The 14,139-nt window shown below is 47.1% G+C and overlaps 1 protein-coding gene across 1 annotated transcript in view; it reads left to right on the forward strand.

Moving 5' to 3' along the window:
* SLC24A4 (solute carrier family 24 member 4) overlaps positions 1-14,139 on the forward strand; it is a 174,284-nt gene that overhangs the window by 101,221 nt on the left and 58,924 nt on the right. The gene's annotated exons all lie outside the window — the stretch shown is intronic.

Raw genomic sequence — 14,139 nt, forward strand, 5'->3', positions numbered from 1 at the left:
ATGGCCCCTCGTTCTTCATATCCTAAGCCCAACCCTAGTTTGCCAAGATCCAGTGTGTCAGGGTTCTCCAGAGAAGCAGAAGCAACAGGAGGTACACACACACTGTGTGTGTGTGTGTGTGTGTGTGTGTGTGTGTATCCATAAAGAGATTGATTTCAAGGAATCAGTTCATGTGATTATAGGGCCTGGCAAATCCGAAGTCTGAAGGGCAGGCTGTCAGGCTGAAAAAATAAAACCACTCAGGAGCTGATGCTGCAGTCTTGAGACAGAATTTCTCCTTCTTTTCCAGGACACTTCAGTTTTTGCTCTTACGGCCTTCAACTGATTGCACGAGGCCCACCCACATTGTCAAGGGTGACCTCCTTAAAGTCAACCAACGGTAGATGTTAAGGCACATCTGCAAAATACCCCCGTGGCAACCCCTAGATTTGTGTTGATTAAATGACTGGGTACTATCGCCTAGCCAGGTTGCCACATAAAATTAACTGTCACCTCTGCTAGACAGCCCTGGTCATGATTTCAGGACCAGAGCAGGCCAGAGGTAAAGGGGGGAGCTGTTCCAGCCTCCTCAAGGCCCCTTGCTGGTTAGTGGGGATCCCTAACCAGCCTTGCTGGTTAGACCGCTCCTCCCTTAGCTTTGTCCTTGGGTGGGAGGCATTCCCGAGCCCATGTACCTGCTCCAGCATCTGTCTTTCCCCAGGCATTTGCTTGAGGCTGTCTAGGAAGGGGACGTACCAAGTATCTATGTTGGAAATGATGGAGGTCTTTCCTGGCACGTAGGCATGGGTTAACTTGAACTCTCTCGACTGATTGGTGTGGATTTTTACTACGGGGCACTGAACTCCTAATGAGTAGAGTGGCCATGAAATTTATGATCCAAACTGGGACACTTTGGAGAGCAGAGGGGACGTTATTAATCATGCTGGACAGCAGACGTGAATCAAGATGTTTCTGGAGCAAATCAGAGCATATAAGAGACTTAATAACAGCAATCACTGTGTTGTTCTTAAGAGTTCATTAACCCAGAGTAGTTTTCTGTGCCTGTGTTCCGTAGATGAAGGGTTAATTAAGTCAACAAATGTGAGTGCAGTTGTGGGCTGAGTTGTGTCCCCCCAAAGGTATGTTGAAGTCCTAGCCCTTGGCATCTGTGACTTTGACCTTGTTTGGAAATAGGGCCTTTGCAGAGGTAATTAATCAAGATGAGGTCATACTGGAGAAGCGGGGCGAGGTTGCTAAATCCAATGACTAGTTCCTTACAAGAAAGCCATGTGAAGACACAGATGCCCAGAGGAGAAGGCTGTATGATGATGAAGCAGAGATTGGAGTGATGTGTCTGTAAGGCAAGGAACTCCGAGGATTGCCAGCTGTCACCAGAAGCCAGGAGAGAGGCCTGGAACACATTCTCCCTTAGTCTCTGAAAGGAACCAACCCTGCCACACCTTGATTTTGGACTTCCAGTCTTCAGAACCACAAGAGAATAAATTTTTGTTGTTTTAGGCAACCTTGCGTGTGGTACTTTGTTACAGCAGCCCTAAGAAACTAATATGGGACTTCCCTGGTGGCACACTGGTTAAGAATCCGCCTGCCGATGCAGGGGACACGGGTTTGATACCTGGTCCGGGAAGATGCCACATGCCATGGAGCAACTAAGCCCGTGCACCACAACTACTGAGCCTGCGCTCTAGAGCCCGTGAGCCACAACTACTGAGCCTGCGCGCCCCAGAGCTCCTGCGCCGCAACTACTGAGCCCCCGTGCTGCAATTACTGAAACCTGCGCTCCTAGAGCCTGTGCTCCACACCAAGGGAAGCTACCGCAATGAGAAGCCTGAGCACTGCAAAGAAGAGTGGCCCCCGCTCGCCGCAACTAGAGAAAGCCCTCACGCAGCAACGAAGGGCAGTCAGTAAAAGAAGAGAAACTAATATGGGTGCCTCCTACATGCCAGGTTCTGGTGGAAGTGCCAGGGGTACATCAGCAACGCACAGCAGATACAGCCCAATCTTAAGAGGGCTCACCATGTAGACCTTTGTCCCTGGGACTTCGCACAGACTGCTGGCTGCATGGTCTAGCCAGACAGTAATTGTTTCTGCAGGTTGATCGGGCAACTGAGATTAACACCTGGCCCAGATCGATTCTCACACCCACCTTTGCCGGCTGACAACGACAGGACAAGTCAAGTGGGTTCTGTTTCTGACTTTGGCAATGGTGACATGGGCTCAGGTGACATCAGGTCTTGTTCCAGGGGTGCAGAGTGCCTGTTGTGATGAACCCACCTGAAAATGGGTCACAACAGGCAGAGCCCATGCTGCTTCCTGAGCTTCTGAGCTCGGGAGATGAGCTCACCTTTCTAGCAGCAGCAGCAAGGACCATATCCAGCCCCATCCCAAAGTCTCCTCCACAGGAAACGTGGTGGTGGCTGACATGTGCGATTTTCACATGAATCCAGGTGCTTGTTACTTGTCCATCCATGTTGCAAAAACTATGACAATGAGGGAGAACAGTGGGGAGTGCTAAGGTTTATCAGTGGTAATAAATATGCTCCCCTTTTCCTATATTGTGGGAAGTTCTGTGGATCTCTCTTTACTGACATATAACAAATATAAAAAAAATACAGATTTTTAAGTACACAGCTTGAGTTTGACAAATGTATGTAACCATGTAACTACCACCCCAGTCAAGATCTGGAACATTTCTGTCACCCTAGAAAGTTTCCCGTGCCCTTGTCTAATCAGCCCCTCCCCCAACCCCAGAGGTTCTGATTTCTATCCCCGAGGGTAGTGTTGACTGTACTTGGGCATCATATCTGTGGCATCATGCTATTTGTGCTAGATTCTTTCATGCACCATATTTTTAAGCTTCATTCTTTACTGATAAATCATAATAAATGGACTTCAACATTTTACCATAAAAAACAATATAATCATGTTTTAAAGCGTTTGGCAAGGGGGCGATGGGAGGGAAAGTGATTTAGGATTCTTCTATGTGCCACAGCCGTTGTAATGGTTTTAGTGTTATTTCTTTCTAGTTCTTTTCATTTCCTGATTTGTTCATAGCTGCAAAAAAGCCAAAGGTGATTTTTTCGTGTTTCTTTTTAAAATTTATGATAAACATTTTTTCCACATCCCGTGTCTTTACCATTTTTGATAATACTCTATCTAAATTGTGCCATGAGGGCAGGGGCTTTCACTGTCATGTTCACTGATGTATTCCCAGTATGTAGAACAGTGTCAGGACATTGGTAGGTGCCAGTAAATGTTTGTGGAAGGACTAGATGAATGTATCAGAGCTACTTAACCAGTTCCCTATTACTGGACAATTAGGGGCTTCAGTGTTGTACCATTAGAAATAATAAATGTCTTCACGCAAATGGTCCTCCCACCCCATTTTGAGTGACATTCTTAGAACAAATGCCAAATATTGTGTCAGAGAAGAAACATGTTATGGTTCTTGTTAGACAGTCAAGTGCCTTGTAGAGCTGAGTTGCTCACGTATCAATCTTGGCTCTGCCACTTACTTGCTGTGTGACCTTGAACAAATTACATCACCTTTCTGTGTCCTAGTTTGCCCATCTGTAAAATGGGACTAATGATAATATTTCCCAGGCTTGTTGTGAGGCTTAAATGAACTACTATGTGTAAAGTACTTAGAAGGCTTGGTGCATAGTAAGCCCTGTATATGTATTCGCTGTTTATGTTTTATACATAAAAGAGGTTATGCTAAGAAAAGCTTTGCCTATCTTTCCAAATAGAAATGGTTTATATCTTAATAACCACTTCCTTTTGATAACTTAGTAGCGCTGTGTGGTGCCCACTGGCGAGTGGCTCAGAGCTGGGTTGCTGTGTAATGGACAGGAACCTTGGTGACTGGTTCACGTCAGATGTTTTGTGTGCCTGCCTGTAAAATGCTCTTGCTGGAGGCCATCCGGTAGAGGCAGGGACAAGACCGGGGTGAACAGTTTGTCCTCACAGCCCTCAGAATGCTCAACCTAGTGCTGGAGAGAGACATACAGACACGACTAAAGGTTCTTCCTATCGTGGCAGTGAACAAAGACCCCCCCGAATGAGAGCAAATCCCCGATACTTATTGAGAGTTTACTACAAGGGAGTCGGCCGCCATCACTTGTGTTTGCCAGAGATTCAAAGGCAGGTAGGGGAGTGGGGCAGCTTTATAGCGGGGGGGAAAAAAAGAAAAGACTTGCATTTTGCCCTGAAGGAGGTTGCCGGCCTGGGGAAGCTGGAGGTGGCTAAATAGGGGCAGGGTATTTTATGCCATTGGTTTGGGGAGTGTATTCATTTCCTAGGGCTGCTGTTACAAATTACCACAGACTGGGTGACTTAAACAGTAGAAATTTATTCTCTCAGTTCTGGAGGCCGGAAGTCAGAGATCAAAGTGTCAGCGGGGTTGGTTTCTCCTGGAAATTCTGAGGAGAATCTTTTCCTTGTCTCTGTCCTTGCTTCTGGTAGCTGCTGGCAATCCATGGCGTCCCTTGGCTTATGGACACATCACTCCCATCTTTGTGTTTGTGGTCACATGGCCACCTTCTCTGTTTCTGTGTGTCCTTTCCTCTTCTTAGAAGGATACCAGTCCTTGGATTTATGGCCCACCCTAATCCAGTATGACCTCATTTTAACTCAGCTACCTCTGCAAAAACCTTATGTTATGAACAAGGGAACTGCATTCCCTCAAAATCCATACGTTGAAGCTTAACCCCCAAAACGATGATATTTGGAACTAGCGCCCTTAGGGAGTTAATTAAGGTTAAATGAGGTCGTAAGGGTAGGGCCCCAATGTAATAGAACTTGTGTCCTCATAAGAAGTGAAAGATGTCGCTTATATGTGGAATCTAAAAAAATGCTACAAATGACCTTATTTACAAAACAGAAAGAGTCACAGATGTAGAAAACAAACTTATGGTCACCAGGGGGGGAAAGTAGGGGGGAGGGATAAATTGGGAGATTGGGACTGACATATACACACTACTATATATAAAATCGATAACTAAAAAGGACCTACTGTATAGAACAGGGAACTCTTCTCAGTACTGTATAATGACCTACATGGGAAAAGAGTGTACATATGTATAACCGATTCATTTTGCTGTATAGCAGAAACTAACACAACATTTTAAATCAACTATACTGCAATAAAAATTTTTTTTAAAAAGTGAGTTTCCCATAGACAGCAAAAAAAAAAAAAAAAAAAAGAAGTGAAAGAGACACCAGAACAGAAGTGCACGCACGCAAAGAAAAGGCCATGTGAGGACACGGTGACAAGGCAGCCATCCACAAGCCAGGAAGAGGGCTCTCACCAGAAATCAGCCATGCCAACACCTTGATCTTGACCTTCCAGCCTCCAGAACTGTGAGAAAATTAATTTCTCGTTTAAGTCCTCCAGTCTGTGGAATTCTGTTTTGGCAGCCCTAGCAGTCTGATGTACCTTCTTTCCAAATAAGGTTGAGTTCAAGGTTCCTGGTGGACATGAATTTTGGCAGGGGACACCATTCACCCCATTGTAGGGGTCATATTTAGCTTTCTCTGGCTGGTCTTGAGTTGGAAATTGGGACAAAACAGTAGGGAGGCTGGCCCTCACTGATCACGTCCTAACCATCTATCTGGACCATTACTATGGCTGTGGGCCAATTGTGGTTGGGCTTCCTGGACCAGCTGCTGCAGAGGACATGGGTCAGAGTTGTCCTGTATGGCCTGGCCAGTGACGGTTGCATGTTCAGGCTCTTGTCCTGCTGCTGCTAACCAGCTGTGATGCTGAGGAAAGCACTTGACCTGTCTGGACTCCAGTGTTCTCTCTCCCCTTGAAAATGGGACATTAAGCGGTTCTCCGTGGGCGGGAGAGAGATGCTTAGCATCAGGGCAGGGAGAGAGGTGGAGATGGCGAGGATGGCTTAGAAAATATTTCCCTGGTGATTTTGATAAGCCCATGGCCCCTCCTGGGTGGAGAACAGCTGGGCCACTTGGCATCTGGAGCCTCTTCCAGCCATAACATTCCACAGTGGTTTCTCCTGGAGAGAACAATCCTCCTGCTGGATCTTCCAATCATATTTTTATTTTTCGTGGCGTTTAATCTCTTTTGGAATGTACTGAAATGAGAGAGAAGATTTTAAACTCATTTTCATGCTGGTTAAGCCAGTGATTTAATCTAATTATTTTTACTCCTGTTTGGGACATGAGAGTGATGCTGTAAAACCTAGACATTTCAGCTGTTGTCCATGAAAGGTACACAATTCTTAGCAACTTTATTTCAAACCATAGAATTGGGGGAAAATCACGATTTTTTTATTTTTTTGCTTTGGTTTCTGGCACTGGGTGGTTTCTAAAACACAGAAGTCAAAATGATAGAAATCTGAAGCTATTTAAATTACTCACCAGCCTTCCCATCTAGCTTTCATAGTTTCAGAATAAACGTCAGGGCTTAGAATGTGGGGTTATTTTTAACCGGGGTAGAAAGCAAAGGGAGAATGGCATGTTTTGAGGCAATTTTTTTTTCCTTTTTGAAAAATTCAATTCACAGTTTCTATTCCCTGAAGAGAATCAACTAATTAAAAGGTTTAAGAAAGTTCAGCATCTAATGGAAGGACTTCTCTGTCAAACACTCTCCATCTGGGAAGGGTCACGGTTCAGCATCCAAGCAGCAGTTTGAAAAGCCGGGAGCTGAGAAAGGAGGGCTAGCCACACCAACCCCCGGGCATCCTTCCGGGCAGAGCTCATCCTAGCAGCTCCTGGGTTTGTGTCAGAAGGGAGGTGGAAGGCCAGATACTCATCACTCAACAGGCATTTCCTGAACACCTGTCTTGTGCCAGGACCTGGCAGCTCACAGACGTGACCAGTGCAGCCAGACCAGAGCAGACAGGAGACGTTGCCAGGGCTGGACCACGCAGGGTCTTGAAGACCTTGATGGGGTCCTGGGCATTTCTCCGAAGAGTAGTTGAAAGGCATTGAGGAGTTCTAAGCCATAAATGCATGTGGAAAACAGAAAGGAGCAGATTGAGAGTGGTCGTGGGGAGGTCAGGCAGAAGGCGGGTGCAGTGGTCCAGCCAGAGCGGGTGCAGGTGGTGGAGATGAAGAAGCTGACGGACTCGAGGGCTGTTTTGGAAGTAAGATTGTGGAGGATTGGCTAGAAGAGGGCAGAGTGTACCAGTTAGCTTCCAGTGCAGGAAATAGAAACCATTCTCAATATTTTCAACAGAAAGGAATTGAATTCAGGGAATTAGGGCCTTACAAAATTGCAGGAAGGGCCAAAGGAGCAGGAATTGGAAATGGAATATTCAAATTCAGAAACATCTTATGTACAAATAAGGAAGTAGATGCTATTGTCAGGAGAGCCTGTCCACACTTAGATCTCCGAAGCCTTGGTTGCTAGAGGGATAACACCTCTCCCTCTTTTCTGTCCTCTGAATCTGCTAGGTTGGCCGAACCTACTTCTCATTCAGAACCCTAGCTGCACGGTAGGTCAGGTTCCACAGAACAGGAAACAGGGTTAGTATGTGTGAACATGCAGTGCACAGCCTGCACACCCGTCACCTGTACCTAGTGTTCTCAACAGGAAGGCTCATGGAAGGAAGTCGAAATGGATGCTGAGTGCCAACTGGCCTGTCCACTTATCACAGGGTATGAGGGAGGAGGAGGTCATCAAGGATGGCACCAGACCAACATGGAGGGTGGGCCGTTCGCTGGGGACAGGTTTAAGGTATTTACAAGATAGCTAGAGAGTGATGTGCCATTGCCAGCTGGGTATGTTAGGTCTTGAGCTCAGGAAAGATTGAGATCTGGGAGAAGTCTGCAGAGATTAAAAAGTCAAAGCCAGGTCACCTGGAGAGAAGAGGGCTCAGGGCAGATCCCCTGGAACCCCAAGGTTCGGGGTCCCACAGAGGAGGGGGCCCTCTAAAGGGGACTAGGCAAGTGAGGACAGCGTGGGGTCAAAGAAACTAAGAGAGAACATTGCAAGAAGGTGGAGTCACACAACAACTTGGGTGAACCTGAATGTATTTTGCTAAATGAAAGGAGCCAGACCAAAAAGGCTATATATTCCATGATTCCATTGATATGACATTCTGAAAAAGGCAACACATCAGGGGTTGGGATTCGGGGGAGAGTTTAGCTACAAAAAGGCTGCAGAAGGGAATTTGGGGGTGGGGGAACTCTTCCGTCTCAGAGGCTTGAGGACCCATAGAAATGCACATCACAACGAACAAATCTTACTGTAATGTAAGATGGATGGGTGGATGGTTGGATGGATGGATGGGTAGATAGATAACACATACATTCATTCATACGTATGTTCATTCATACATAAAAGAAGTGGTCAGTTTTATTAAATGTTTCAAGGAGGTCAAGGAAAATGAGTGACAGGTTTCCCCAGAATCCACAGAATAGTGGGCATCCACAGTATGAGTGGGTCCCGGGCTGTAAGTGGAATTGACCTAAGACATGCAATGTGTATTCCTCCTTTTGAGAGCATGACTTCTTGACACAGCCCTTGGAGCTTCCAGGAATACAGAACCTGCTCCTTGGATAAAGGAGACCTTAGTCCCGAGATGTGCCCCTCTTGTGGGTAAAATGCTTGGATGGAAAGAGCCTGGTGTTGGTTGGGCTCCCAGCCTGGGTTCTTCTCTCACCTGTGCCAAACAGTAGTTGTATGACTGCGGGTGAATCCTTAAGCCTCGCAGAGCCTCCATTTCCTCATCAACAAAATGGGAATAATGATCTTCTCAGGACTGACATGGCAGATTAAAGGACTTTGAAAAGTCAGTAACGCAGCCTCCAAAACTTGACAAGGGTGCCACTCTCTCCATGGGCTTGCTGCCCGTCCCACCTCCCCCAGGTCAGTAACCCCTGGCTTCCTTCATGCCTCACCATCACAGCAGCCTTCTTCCTGTCTCTCAATCATTTGTTGCCTTATTGGACCCTCACCAGCCCATTAAGGGCACATCCTCAAGGCTAAGCCCCTAGCCTAGCACCTGGCACATAGTAAATGCTCAAGAAGCATGTATTGACTTGAACTCGTTCAGGATCAGGGTGTTTGCCATCCTGATAACCTCCTGCTTTCTGAATAACTTTGGCTTTCTCCAGAAGTTCCCATCACCCTCCAAGGTGAAGAGCTGCCAGACCTAAGGATGCTCCCAGATGCATCAGGGCCTCATCCACCTGCTCCCAGAGAGTCCATCACCTGCTGCGTGGGGGCTTAGTAAATACTTGTTGAACAAATTCATACATTTTGGAACTAGCAGCATTGTTGGCCAAAGTACAGAGCCTTGAAAGGGCAACATAAATTCAGGGTTTCTGAAATATAATGGCGTCACCCATGTAACTGTGTGTGTCAACAGGAAAGGTCAAGTGTGCGCTAGGGGTGTGGCTTGTAAGGTATTAGAGAACTTAGTAGCTAGTGGTGGGGAAGGAATGGCAGATGTCCCCTGGGACCTTACATTTCCCCCCTCAATGTTCAGGAAAGCAACTGGCAGGAAAGACCTCCCGCCCCAGTTCCCCGCTGCCCTGCACACGGTGGTGGGGGGATGTTCCAGAACCAAGAGTGACAGAGAAACCGACTCTGGGCTCCGAGGTCCACAGGAAAGAATGCTAAAAGAGGGGTGGGGAGTGGCTGCTGGGTCGCTGGCAGCTTTATCTCCCCTCCTTCTCCTCCCCTGCCCGCACCCGGGTGTGGACGTTGCTGGAATCATCTCTGGTTTCCTGAGCTCAGCTCCACCTGCAGACACATCTCTTCCCTACACCCACCAGATTTCTGCGGCTTAAAGGCTTACGCGTGACCTCGAAAGCCGCTTGTGTGCGCCCTGTTGATTCCTCTCTTCTCCCTGGTGGGGATTTGAGCGGATAGGGCAGACTCGGCCCCTCTCAGACCTGCAAGCATCCCACCGTTGAACGTGGCCGCGGGCCCCCAATCCCAGCAAGCCCAAGAGAGGAGAAGAAGGTTTTCTCAGGAAGCTGGGATTAAACCGCACCAGCATTCACATCCTAACATGGCCGGTATAATCACGCTTGCTCTTTCCCCCACTAAGCTGATCTCATCTTCTCTTTTGCTTTCACAAACCAAGGCTCATCCTCTGGAACAGCAGGCACAGACCTGGTGTGGAGGGAGGAGTCTGTAAGTCAACAGTCCTCAGAGTGATGGCAGCCTAGCTGGGATAAGTGCTGTGCGTACACTATCTGTATCACTTAATCCTTACAGCAGCCTGGCGGGCAGGTTCCGTAGCATCCCCATTTATAGGTGAGGCAACAGTCCTGCGGTGTTAAACAACTCGCCAGGGTCATGCAGGTAACAAGTAAAGGACAGAGGCACTTCCTGAAACCTAAGCTACCTGCTTCTAAAAACAAAGCCTTAAGCCGCTGTATAGGCTGCCTGCAGTTTAAAATTGCTGCCGTTGAAATAGAGACACAGACGTAAAGAATGGACATGTGGATACCGGAATGGGGGGAAAGGGGGAAGGGACGAATTGAGAGATTGGAATTGACATATACACACTACTAGATAACTAATGAGAACCTCCCGTATAGCACAGGGAACTCTACTCAATGCTCTGTGGTGACCTAAATGGGAAGGAAATCCAAAAAGAGGAGATATATGTATACGTATAGCTGATTCACTTTGCTGTACAGCAGAAACTAACACAACATTGTAAAGCAACTATACCCCAATAAAAATTAATTAAACATAATAAAAATTAAAAATAAAATTGTTGCTGTTGATGACGAAGGTGCGAGGGGTGGAGTTCCTGCTGCATGTGCTCCATGGTCTCTACACCCCACCCCCCGTATGCCAATTTCTAGAGGATTTGACTCTTAAACTGGGGAGTGGGCTGGTCCCAGCTACCAGCTGCCAGCTAGGGAGGGCAGGGTGGCCATCTCCCTGCTTGCGGCCGTTGCTGTCCTCGCCAGGGCGTGCACACACAGTAACGGTGACTATTGCACCACCTTGCATGGTAGCACGTTGCCACTGAAGAAATAGAAGGACAGAGAGGTTAAACGACTCGGCCAGGGTCCCACAAGCTGATGGGTAGTTGAATCAGGACCCAATTCAAATCTTCCATTTCAAGTCAGTGCAGCATGATTTCTATCCATGTTAGAGGCAGCCCTTAACCCTGGACGAGGAACTCAGGATCCCCCTCCTGAGTCCTGGCCTATATGGTCCCTGAACTAGTCACTCCCCCGCTGAGTCTCATCTGGAAAACAGGGATATTTGTGGCTGCAGTGCCTGCCTCATGGGCTCAGGGTGTGTCCAGAAGACTTGGGTGGGTACAGAGGGTGATTAGCAGCTGGTAGCTCTGCCAGTCACTCTGTCTCTACTGGCAAAATTCAGACCATGATGACATTCACTCCCCTCCATAGCCCTCCAGTGTACGCATGGGGTCACGGAGCAAGGCGCTTCGGCTGAACCATTAGAAGCCTGTTCCTACCAAGGACAAAGCCATTTACAACCCGCATCCCCTCTCTGCTGGAGCCCAGACGATAATGTCCTTATGGCACAAAGGCAGCATTACTTGATTCTAATTTTCCAAGAGTGCCCAGTATTGGATAAATCACTGCTTTGGAGAATCAAAAACTGGCTCGAATTTTCATGGCAGAAATGTTTGCTTGATCTGCCCTGAAATATCCCAGACAGTTACATTTCTCCTGGAAGCAAGGTCCTGGACTCAGGAATGTAGAGTTACTGCCTTTATAATTCTCCATCTCTGAGCCGACAAGCCTTGAAGTAGACCCATGCCCTTGAACTGACAGCAGCAATTCTATTAAAGAAGTTTGATTACAGGGGGGAAAAAAGTGAAAGAATCTATGTTTCATTAAATGCTGCTTGTTTTAAAGTGGGAACATGTTCTGGGAGTCTGGGGAGCTAATGTTTTCTGGGTCTTGTTGGGAGAATCTCATCTTAAACAGAAGAGTTTTCTGTTTTAAGGGAGAAACCATCCTTTCAGAGCTTAGAGCCAAATTATATTTACAGAGAAGGGATTTTTGTCCTGGAAGTTTCTAAGCGTTTATCAAGTGCCCACTCTGAACCAGGTATCATTCTAGGCATTTAAGAGGTTTGCAAGGGTAACGAAAGCATTCTAACAGGATGAGATGATGTAGATTGTCGATTGTCATTTTTGTTAATATTTTAGCATTGTTTATTCAACTGAATGTTAAGATCTCTTGAGAACCTACTGTGTGCCAGGCCTGGCCGAGGCACTGTGAATGCAATGCAGGGCAGTGTGGATCCCTGCCTTCCAGAAGCTTCCAGTCTAGCTGAAGTGCCAAGGACGTGGGGGTGTTTTGGTGTCTGATGGGGAACCTGCAAAAATGACATTCACAAAATAAAATACTTACCTTTGGTCATCTCCAATGGGGGGCGGGGCGGTGAGAAGGAATTATTCCGCCATTATAAGTGACATTGAGGTCCAAGAGCCCATAACAGAAGCATTCTTGGGCCAAAGAAGGGCCTATGACATGGTACTCAGTGACCTGAGATGCCACCTGTGCCAGTGGAAGCACACCTGGCACCTGAGTGGGCCTGAGAGGTTAGGGGACAAGGATGCTGTCAGTCCTCACCTCCTCCCTTGTTCCCGCTCGGCATCAGGTGTCCCTCCAAGGCTTACCTAGAGCCTCGCCGCCCATGGATCATTTCCCCTGCTCTGCGTGGCACTGCTAAAAGAGTGCCCTCCCTGGGGACAGGAGATTTTCCTAGTGCCGGCACTGCCATCCTCGACCCTGCCAACGTCACTTGACCTCTCTGGGATCTTGGCTTCCCCCTCTGGAGTGACAGGTCCATTGTGGGCAGGAGGAGAGATTGGGAGGAGTGCCTGATGGGTCTGCGACAGGCTGGAAGGGCTGTGCAAGAGGCTGCCTGTCCCTGAGCTCTGAAACGACTCTAGCGGAAGGGGATGGGCCTCCCCTCTCCCCTTCATGGAGCTGCTTCTCAGTTCTGACTTGACGGTGAGGGAAGAGTATTCCACAATCCTGGGCGGGGGGCTGGGGGGATGCAGGTTTGAAGCCCACGACAAGCTTGACACGCTGTAACAGTAAGGCACGTTATTAAAATTAGTCTCACCGTTTTACCGATGAGGAAACTGAGGCACAAAGAGGTTAAGGAACGTGTCCCTGTCGACCCAGCCTGTAAGTATTAGAGCAGAGTACTGAACTTGGCCGTGTGACCTTGGAGCCTGCCCTCCCAAGCAGGACAGCCATCCCTGGCCTCAGCCTGCCCGTTGGCAGGGATTGTATTTGTAACAGATCCGAGTGTGTGTTGAAGCCACTTGGAAAGCTGTCTGCTAGGAATGTGGTTGGAATCCATTGACAAAGCAAGGAACCATCCCGATTTTCTTCTTTGGTGACTTTTGACTTCTTTATGCTTTTTTTGGTAACTTTATTGAGATGTAATTCATATATCATACAATTCATCTGTTTAAAGTGTACAATTCAGTGGCTCTTAGTATTCAGAATTGTGCAAGCATCACCACAAACACTTTTAGAACATTTTCGTTACCCCAAAAAGAAACCCTGTACCTTTTAGCTGTCACCTCCCAAACTCCATACCCTCCAGCCTTAGGCAACCATTAATCTACCTCTATCTCTATGGATTTGCCTGTTCTCCACATTTTATATTAATGAGATCATACAATAGGTAGTCTTTTGTGAGTGGCTTCTTTTACTTAGCAAAATGTCCTCAAGCTTCCTCCATGTTGTAACATGTGTCAGTACTTCATTTCTTCTTATTGCCAAATAATATTCCATTTGTATGTATATATCACGCTTTATTTACCCACTCATCAGTTGGTAGATGTTTGGGTTGTTTTCTGCATTTGGGTTATTATGAATAATACTGCTATGAACATTTCGTGTGTGGGTTTTGTGTGGACATATGTTTTCATTTCTCCTGGGAAGATACTTGGGAGTGGAATTGCTGGGTCATATGGTAACTCTGTTTAACCTTTTGAGGAACTGCCAGACTGTTTTCCAAAGGGACTGCACCATTTTGCATTCCCACGAGTAATGTATGAGGGTTCCAGTATCTCCACATCCTTGCCAACCCCTGTTATTATCTGTCTTTTTGTTTATAGCCATCCTAGTGGGTGTGAAGTGTTTCATTCTTTTCTTTTAATTGCAAGGGATATGCAAAACATGATCAACTTTAAGGTACTAGAA

This window comes from Delphinapterus leucas, chromosome 2 (assembly GCF_059928025.1).
Source record: "Delphinapterus leucas isolate spDelLeu-1000000601 "Yukka" chromosome 2, BTC_Dleu_Yukka2, whole genome shotgun sequence".
NCBI lineage: Eukaryota > Metazoa > Chordata > Mammalia > Artiodactyla > Monodontidae > Delphinapterus > Delphinapterus leucas.